This window comes from Bubalus bubalis, chromosome 1, assembly GCF_019923935.1.
Source record: "Bubalus bubalis isolate 160015118507 breed Murrah chromosome 1, NDDB_SH_1, whole genome shotgun sequence".
Lineage (NCBI taxonomy): Eukaryota > Metazoa > Chordata > Mammalia > Artiodactyla > Bovidae > Bubalus > Bubalus bubalis.
Genome location: NC_059157.1, coordinates 45,906,929 through 45,916,907, shown reverse-complemented (window position 1 = coordinate 45,916,907; position 9,979 = coordinate 45,906,929). Strand labels below are relative to the sequence as shown.

Sequence of the window (9,979 nt, the reverse complement as noted above, 5' to 3'; positions counted from 1 at the left end):
GTGGCAGACAGAGAAACAGAGACAGAACGAAATCACATCCCACTTCACCACAACACAGCATGTGTGACTTGGGCAGGTGGTGTGGACTCTCTCTGCCAAGTTTCCTCATCTGTAAAATAGAGCAATAATAGCAGCTACTGAGGGTTTTCACATCAAGAGTAAATGCATCAGCACATCACACAATGTTCCTCTCAAATTACCTTCTGCCTAAGCATTGATTATATTTCAAAAGAAGGAATCTGAAAGATGGCACATACAACATGTTTTGAATCACAATTTTTAAAACTATGAGACCATGCATTTATTCAATACATTTCTACAAAGTATAAATTTTAATAAATCCAGACTTATGTAAATTCAGTGCCCCTGTATCAAACTTCCTCAGAGGACATGGAGGCAATGAGCCCAGATGTGGACATTGACAAGAACTGTGCGTGTGTCAGATTTTCACACAGAAAACCTCCTGTTACTCACATTCTTATACAGATCTTGAAAGGTCTTCAGGTCAACCACAGAATTGTCCAAGTTCACCACAGCTGTGTGAAAAAGACAAAAAGAAAGTATAAACTGCCATAAAACAGCTGTGAAAAGTGTCTGACCACCTCAAACAATAGTGACTGTCCACAGAGCAGATTTCATGTCCTGCAGGCAGCAGGTGTGCTCTGCCTTCACCGCAGCTGCTCCCCATCGACAAAGACTGAGCTGAGCTGGGAACGTCAATGCGGCAGCTGCCAGGTGTCACAGCTTTCACGCTCTCCACAAACACAAATCCCAAGAACAGGCCTCCACGGCGGAGAGAAACCCACAGTCTGTCTCTTTCATGACTCACCTGAATAAATTTGAAAAATCTGCTTAATACCGGAAAAATAGACAACTCACTCATGTTACTGCCACATCCTAGTTCTATGCCAATAAGTGCACATATCTGCCAATTTATCTAAAGACATTTGGCAAAGGCGATATCTAATCACTAAATTGATAGGCTTAATATGGAAACAGGTGAATTTCCTGTTACAACCCTTTAAATTGTAATAATCAAAGGATAATTCTCCACTTGAAATCAAAGCTCCACCTGAAGCTTTCTGCACACTCATGCCAGTCTTCTGTTTAATAGTTTTCATGGATTGCCAGTGATCAAGGATGTTAAGAGCTCTGACAATAAAAAGTTCTTTAATTAAAAAAATCTTACAAGCCATGAGAAGAGTGAGTGTATCTTGATCGATTAACTCAGTTAGAGGAGTGTTGCAGTTTCAGAAGTGGTGAAAGCACCAGATACTTAAAGTATTAAAGGCAGAGGGGACTGGGAGAAGCAGAGGCCATAGTCTCTTCCGCCAGAGTCGAGCTGTGAGCTTCGTCCTGCTGGGCCAAGAGGATGTGTCTCCAGCAGGGCTTTCCCTCCCCCATACAGCTGGCTATGAGTAGTTAAAGCTCAGAAACAACAGGGAATGGATTAGAACAGAGGCAGTGCCATCTTATATTTGAAAAGCTTGTATCTTTTTTAGAAGCAACTTTTTATGCATTAAAGTCACATTAGAGAGACTTCCCTGTTGGTCCAGTGGTAAAGAATCCAGCTGCCAATGCAGGGGACATGGGTTTGATCCTTGATCCAGGAACTCAAGCCTCACATGTCACGGGGCAACTGAGCTGCAGCTACTGAGTCCATGCACCACAACTAGAGGGTCTGTGAGCTGCAATAAGAGATCCTGAATGATGCAGAGAAGATTCTGTGTGTCACACCTGAGACCTGAGGCAGTCAACTTAATTAGTTAAAAGAAATCACATCAGAGAAATCCTAATGTCCTCCATGATTATCGGTTATTTTATTCCTCTGGACAATGAGCCATCAAACTAACCCTTACATATGAATATATATATCAACAGAGAAAACAGAAAATCTTCATAAGTGAACAAATGACCAAGCATGACTTAATACACACCTAAACCAGCCCACCACATTTTATACATATTAACAAGATGTTGAGTAGACCACAAAATTATTCCAAGTGGATCATGATAAATATGTGTGCTCTTTAGATTTTTGTACATTTAAATATTTTGGAAAAAGTTTTTCTGAGACCCAAGTTTTTAGTCAAAACCATCTGTAATACAATGAAAGGAACATGCCAAGTTTCAGTGTGTAAACTCTGATTTTCTCTGTCATAGGTTATAAGTTCACAACTGTTTTTTTTTTAAAATCCATTAATAGTTTAATGCATGAGATGAGGAAATAAGTTTGTGTTATGACATTGTTTGACATTTTTGTTGTGACTTAATAGTCATAAATAGTTCATGTACCTTGAGAAGACAGGATATAACTATACATTATACATTCTGTTCTGTTTATATATTCTAAATCCTTATTTGTATTTTTCTTCTTGATCTCTTTTGACCAAAGTGGTTTAAAGTTACTCTTATCAATGTGCTTGTCTATCCTTGTAACTACTATGTAGTTTCTTTCTTACATAGTTGCATCTGTATTTTGAGGGACAAAATTCAAATCTATTATAATTTCATTGTGAATGGTAGCTGTTAGTATTAAGAATGTATTCATTGTTTTGTTGTTGTTCACATAATGTTCCTGGCCTGAATTTTAAGTTGTCACATGTCAAGATCATAACCCTTGCTTTTTTGATTTGCATGTGTTGGGCCTAATTTCACTTCTCTTCATACTTTAGCCTTTCTGAAATATTTTGTTATAGCTAAGTTTTATTTAGAAGCAGAAGATATTAAGAAGAGGTGGCAAGAATACACAGAAGAACTATACAAAAAAGATCTTCACGACCCAGATAATCATGATGGTATGATCACTCACCTAGAGCCAGACATCCTGGAATGAAAAAGTCAAGTGGGCCTTAGTAAGCATCAGTATGAACAAAGCTAGTGCCAGGTGATGGAATTGCAGTTGAACTAGTTCAAATCCTAAAAGATGATGCTGTGAAAGTGTTGCACTCAATAGGCCAGCAAATTTGGAAAACTCAGCAGTGGCCAAAGGACTGGAAAAGGTCAGTTTTCATTCCAATCCCAAAGAAAGGCAATATCAAAGAATGCTCAAACTACTGCACAATTGCAGTTGTCTCACACCCTAGCAAAGTAATGCTCAAAATTCTGCAAGCCAGACTTCAACAGTACATGAACCATGAACTTCCTGATGTTCAAGCTGGATTTAGAAAAGACAGAGGAACCAGAGATCAAATTGCCAACATCCACTTGATAATCAAAAAAAGCAAGAGAGTTCCAGAAAAGCATCTACTTCTGCATTACTGACTATGCCAAAGCCTTTGACTGTGTGGATCACAATACACTGTGGAAAATTCCTCAAGAGATGGGAACACCTGACCACCTGACCTGCCTTTTGAGAAATCTGTATGCAGGTCAGGAAGCAATGGTTAGAACTGGACATGGAACAACAGACTGATTCCAAAAAGGGAAATGAGTACATCAAGGATGTATATTGTCACCCTACTTATTTAACTTATACACAGAGTACATCATGAGAAATGCTCAGCTGGATGAAGCACAAGCTAGAATCAAAATTGTTGGAAGAAATAACAATAACCTCAGATATGCAGATGACACCACCCTTATGGCAGAGAGTGAAGAAGAACTAAAGAGCCTCTTGATGAAAGTGAAAAAGGAGAGTGAAAAAGTTGGCTTAAAACTCAACCTTCAGAAAACTAAGATCATGGCATCAGATTCCATCACTTCATGTCAAATAGATGGGGAAACAGTGGAAAGAGTGACAGACTATTTTGGGGGCTCCAAAATTACTGCGGGTGGTGACTGCAGCCAGGAAATTATAAGATGATTGCTCCTTGGAAGAAAAGTTATGACCAACCTAGACAGCATATTAAAAAGCAGAGACATTACTTTGCCAACAAAGGCCCGTCTAGTCAAAGCTATGGTTTCCAGTGGTCATGTATGGATATGAGAGTTGGACAATACAGAAAGCTGAGCACTGAAGAATTGATGCTTTTGAACTGTGGTGTTGAGAGTTTCTTGGACTGAAAGGAGATCAAACCAGTTAATCTTAAAGGAAATCAGTTCTGAATATTCACTGGAAGGACTGATGCTGAAGCTGAAGCTCCAATACTGTGGCCACCTGATACAAAAAAACTGACTCATTGGAAAAGACCCTGGTGGTAGGAGGAGAAGGGGAAGACAGAGGATGAGATGGTTGGATGGCAACACCAAATCAATGGACGTGAGTTTGAGTAAGTCAGGGGAGAAGTCCGCCTGGCTCTCCTGATCAGCAGGCAGGTCAGACCAAAATGGAGACACAGCGCAGGGCTCTCAGGGCACCTGGTAGCAGCTGCCTCTGTCCACAACCATACCACTCTGAACAGGCCCGATCTCGTCTGATCTCGGAAGCTAAGCAGGGTCTGGCCTGGTTAGTACTTGGGTGTGAGACTGCTTGGGAATACTGGGTGCTGTCGTCTCTTTGCCTCCCCTCTCCTTTTGCCCCCAGGCCCCAGGCACATTTAGCGCTGAAAAACCCACCTGCCCCTGACCCCTGGCACCCCACCATGCTCAGAGCCATCGCCTGCCTTTAGGTTGTCCAGCCGGCCGGCCGGCCGGCCAGCCAGCCAGCCAGCCGGTGGGCCTGGAAGGCACCAGCGTCCCTACTGTTGGGTCCCTGAAGCCCCAGCCCCTCCCTGGGTGGGTGGCAGGGGCTCTGACTCCCGCGGCACACCTGGGTTGCCCTTGCGTGGCCTGGGAGCCCCTCCACATTCAGCTCCCAGGAACCCAGATGACCATCTGGTCTCTGTCTGAGGCTCCCTGGGCAAGCAGGGCAAAGACTAATAGAGTTTTGCCAAGAAAATGCACTGGTCATAACAAACACCCTTTTCCAACAACACAAGAGAAGATTCTATACATGGACATCACCAGATGGTCGACACCGAAATCAGATTGATTATATTCTTTGCAGCCAAAGATGGAGAAGCTCTATACAGTCAGCAAAAACAAGACCAGGAGCTGACTGTGGTTCAGATCATGAATTCCTTATTGCCAAATTCAGACTTAAATTGAAGAAAGTAGGGAAAACCACTAGACCATTCAGGTATGACCTAAATCAAATCCCTTATGATTATACAGTGGAAGTGAGAAATAGATTTAAGGGCCTAGATCTGATAGAGTGCCTGATGAACTATGGAATGAGGTTCGTGACATTGTACAGGAGACAGGGATCAAGACCATCCCCATGGAAAAGAAATGCAAAGAAGCAAAATGGCTGTCTGGGGAGGCCTTACAAATAGCTGTGAAAAGAAGAGAAGCGAAAAGCAAAGGAGAAAAGGAAAGATACAAGCATCTGAATGCAGAGTTCCAAAGAATAGCAAGAAGAGATAAGAAAGCCTTCTTCAGTGATCAATGCAAAGAAATAGAGGAAAACAACAGAATGGGAATGACTAGAGATCTCTTCAAGAAAATTAGAGAAACCAAGGGAACATTTCATGCAAAGATGGGCTCGATAAAGGACAGAAGTGGTATGGACCTAGCAGAAGCAGAAGATATTAAGAAGAGGTGACAAGAATACACAGAAGAACTGTACAAAAAAGATTCCCATGACCCAGATAATCACAATGGTGTGATCACTCACCTAGAGCCAGACATCCTGGAATGTGAAGTCAAGTGGGCCTTAGAAAGCATCACTATGAACAAAGCTAGTGGAGGTGATAAAATTCCAGTTGAGCTATTACAAATCCTGAAAGATGATGCTGTGAAAGTGCTGCACTCAATATGCCAGCAAATTTGGAAAACTCAGCAGTGGCCACAGGACTGGAAAAGGTCAGTTTTCATTCCAATCCCAAAGAAAGGCAATGCCAAAGAATGCTCAAACTACCACACAACTGCACTCATCTCACACGCTAGTAAAGTAATGCTCAGGATTCTCCGAGCCAGGCTTCAGCAATACGTGAACCATGAACTTCCTGATGTTCAAGCTGGTTTTAGAAAAGGCAGAGGAACCAGAGATCAAATTGTCAACATCCACTAGATCATGTAAAAAGCAAGAGAGTTCCAGAAAAGCATCTATTTCTGCTTTATTGACTATGCCAAAGCCTTTGACTGTGTGGATCACAATAAACTGTGGAAAATTCTGAGAGAGATGGGAATACCAGACCACCTGATCTGCCTCTTGAGAAATTTGTATGCAGGTCAGGAAGCAACAGTTAGAACTGGACATGGAACAACAGACTGGTTCCAAATAGGAAAAGGAGTTTGTCAAGGCTGTATATTGTCACCCTACTTATTTAACTTCTATGCAGAGTACATCATGAGAAACGCTGGACTGGAAGAAGCACAAGCTGGAATCAAGATTGCCGGGAGAAATATCGATAACCTCAGATATGCAGATGACACCACCCTTATGGCAGAAAGTGAAGAGGAACTAAAAAACCTCTTGATGAAAGTGAAAGTGGAGAGTGAAAAAGTTGGGTTAAAGCTCAACATTCAGAAAACGCAGATCATGGCATCCAGTCCCATCACTTCATGGGAAATAGATGGGGAAACAGTAGAAACAGTGTCAGACTATATTTTTTGGGGCTCCAAAATTACTGCAGATGGTGACTGCAGCCATGAAATTAAAAGACACTTACTCCTTGGAAGGAAAGTTATGACCAACTTAGATAGCATATTCAAAAGCAGAGACATTACTTTGCCAACAAAGATTCGTCTAGTCAAGACTATGGTTTTTCCTGTGGTCATGTATGGATGTGAGAGTTGGACTGTGAAGAAGGCTGAGCACCGAAGAATTGATGCCTTTGAACTGTGGTGTTGGACAAGACTCTTGAGAGTCCCTTGGACTGCAAGGAGATCTAACCAGTCCAGTCTGAAGGAGATCAGCCCTGGGATTTCTTTGGAGGGAATGATGCTGAAGCTGAAACTCCAGTACTTTGGCCACCTCATGTGAAGAGTTGACTCGTTGGAAAAGACTCTGATGCTGGGAGGGATTGGGGGCAGGAGGAGAAGGGGAGGACAGAGGATGAGATGGCTGGATGGCATCACTGACTCGATGGACGTGAGTCTGGGTGAACTCCGGGAGTTGGTGATGGACAGGGAGGCCTGGTGTGCTGCGATTCATGGGGTCGCACAGAGTCGGACACGACTGAGCGACTGAACTGAACTGAACTGGGCAAGCCTCAGTCAATCCCGGAGGCTTCCCCACCACCAGCCCCACCATCAACCCCAGCCCCATCCTCACAGGCGACCGCACATGCTGCGTGCACTCAAGCACACACCCACAGAGACACACAGACACAAATACACAAACACACACCCAGCCTCTGAGATGGGTCAAGAGCCGGAAACCCCAGGTATCAGAGACAGAGAAAGAGAGAGAGAGAGAGAGAGGCATCAAGAGGACCACACAGGCTTCCCATCCCCTGACCTCCACGCACTCCACCCTCCATTCTGAGTATCTACCCGAACCCCGTCGACCCAACTATACCCTTGCCCACCGACACACTCACACACACACTCTCACTCACTCACCCTCTGACCTGGGGACGGGGTCTGGGTCTTGCCTAAGGTAGCCAAGCCGAAGGGGACCTTTGAGATCTCAGCTGCGAAGAAGTCTTGGAGACCCTACTGGTGACTGCCAGCCCCAGGGCACCATGTCCAGCCTGGGCTCAGCCCAAGGCTGACGCCCCTCCTTTGGGGAAGCTGCTACTTCCTCACAGCCTCTCTCTGAGGTATGTCATGGTGGGTGCCAGTGTGTCTGTCTCGGATCGGATGCCATTCTCTCTCCCATGTTTGTCTCGCGTTTTCCGTCTGTCAGTGGCTCTGTGTCTCCCTCTCTCTGTCTGTGCCTCCGTGTGTGTGTGTCTGTGTGCGTTGTGTGTGCTTGCACACGTGTCTGTCTCCCCCTCGCCATCTTTGAGTCTGTCTCTGAACCTTCGTCTCTTTCTGGCTCTGTGTTTCCTGATACCGGGCCTCCCATCCCTTCCTCTGCCCCCGGCCTCTCCCAGGTGCTATGACTCTGGCTCTTGCCGGCGAACTTGCGTCTGTCGTCTGTCTCACTTGGCCTGGCTGCGTGTGAGTGTCTGTGTGTCTGTCCGTGTGCTTGCCTGTCGCTCATCTGCTCTCTCAGGAAGGTCCTGCGCTTGGGGGGTGGCGTGGAGCAAGGGGGAGTCTCGGTAGGGCAAAGGGGCGGGGCTGACACTCTCCAGTCAACCACGCTGGTGGCTCCCCGTGCGTTTGGGCACCGGGCAGGTGCAGGGCATGATGGGTGCTCCGGGCCCCGGCTGGACTGCACCTAGGCCCAAAGGAGGCTCAGAGGACCGCGCGCTGCTGGCAGCTGCGGGCCGCCAAGCCAGACACCTCCGGGGCCACGTGGCCCTATGCAGCGAATGGGATAGGGCGGGCCTGGAGAGGCCCAGGATGGGAGAGCGCTGAGACCTCCTCGCCCCTCACCCAATCTCCCAGCACCCCCACACACTCCCAGCCGCCTGCTCTGGGTCCCAGAAGGCTTCCAGACGCGGGTGCTGGCCAAGGGTGGCAGTGTGTGGGGGCCGGGCGGCTTCGGCCGGCCGCCCAGCTGCCCGCCCTGGCTGCCCGGAGTCTGGTGGTGGGTCCTGCGGCGCATGTACAGCACATGTCAGGGGAGAAGTGCGCCTGGCTCTCCTGACCAGCAGGCAGGTCAGAGTGAAGTTGAGACGCAGCGCAGGGCTTTCAGGGCTCCTGGCAGCAGCCGCCTCTACCTACAAGCCTGAATAGGCCTGATCTCATCTGATCTCGGAAGCTAAGCAGGGTCGGGCCTGGTTAGTACTGGATGTGAGACCACTTGGGAATACCGGGTGCTTTCGTCTTTTTGCCTCCCCTCTCCTTTCGCCCCCGGGCTCCAGGTGCGGTTGGTGCTGCAAAACCCAGCTGCCCCTGATGTTCCCATTTCTTTGCCCAGAAAATGAAACTAACTACAATATACCTGCAACCACAATAAGCACCCACACACCCAGGCTATTTTCCAGCTATACTTACATGCTATGAGGACATGATCCCTTTTCAGTACATGTAAAACACAAAATGACACGCTCATGTCATTAGGTATTTTTAAAATTAGATTAGCACTTTGCCCTTCTTTACACATCAGTCATGATTACTTATCTCAATAGCTAGTTTCTATTTTATGTCAGGAAGTATCTACTAAGACAGTCACTGTTCATATTATTCTCTTAAGTCTGTACAGTGATGGAAGCCAACTCCCTAGCCAGGAAGGACGGGGTCCTGGGCACCGTATCTGACTTTTGACAGTTGACTTTGCACTTTCAACAAGAGATAATGTGCCCTCGCTAAGAGGCACTGAATGATCGTCATCTGAGACAGAATCTATGGGACTGCAGCTTCTTGATGCGGGGCGGAATCATGTTGATGTATGGCAAAACCAATACAATATTGTAAAGTAAAAAAAAAAAATAATAATAATAAAGAGAACCTAAGGGATAGCCAAGGCTACATTTCCTTCTGTTTTTTAAGCTAGGGGATGCTTTCTGTGAAGCTTACATGGGAGTTACAAAAATAAAGACATAAAAGAGCCTCCAGGAACTACCAGCGATCATAGATTGGAGTCAGAGAATGACTTCTCCTACCCATCCTTGCATCGCGGTGAGGAACTGAGGCCCAGACACAGCTGGTAGGGAGACAAAGACAAGTCTGTCTCCCCACTGTCCCACTTCTCCCCATCCCAGACTGGCACACAGACCAGATGCCTGACAACACGTAGCAGTCACTCTTGGGGATACCTCAGACTTTTCTAATTTAGCAGCATTTTAGTTTACATATGTGACAATGCACAGAAAAAGTAAAAGGCATTCATGGTTTAAATCATACAACGTATTGCTAACCTTCATTGAAAGTTCATTTCACCTGGATTAAAGCATGGTCTCCACCTGGGCCCCACGAGCCACCTTTGGGCTTCTCCTCTCCTGCCGCCCCACCCTCTGTGCCGTCCCCACCTGCTAAGCACACTCTGGCCACACTAGCCTTC

At 46.0% G+C, this 9,979-nt stretch overlaps 2 pseudogenes; one reads left to right on the top strand and one right to left on the bottom strand.

Annotated features, from left to right (window-relative positions):
* Positions 1-263: 263 nt before the first annotated feature.
* LOC112582596 overlaps positions 264-9,979 on the bottom strand; it is a 41,099-nt pseudogene continuing 31,383 nt past the window's right edge.
* Positions 4,318-4,436, top strand: LOC112582598 (annotated as a pseudogene).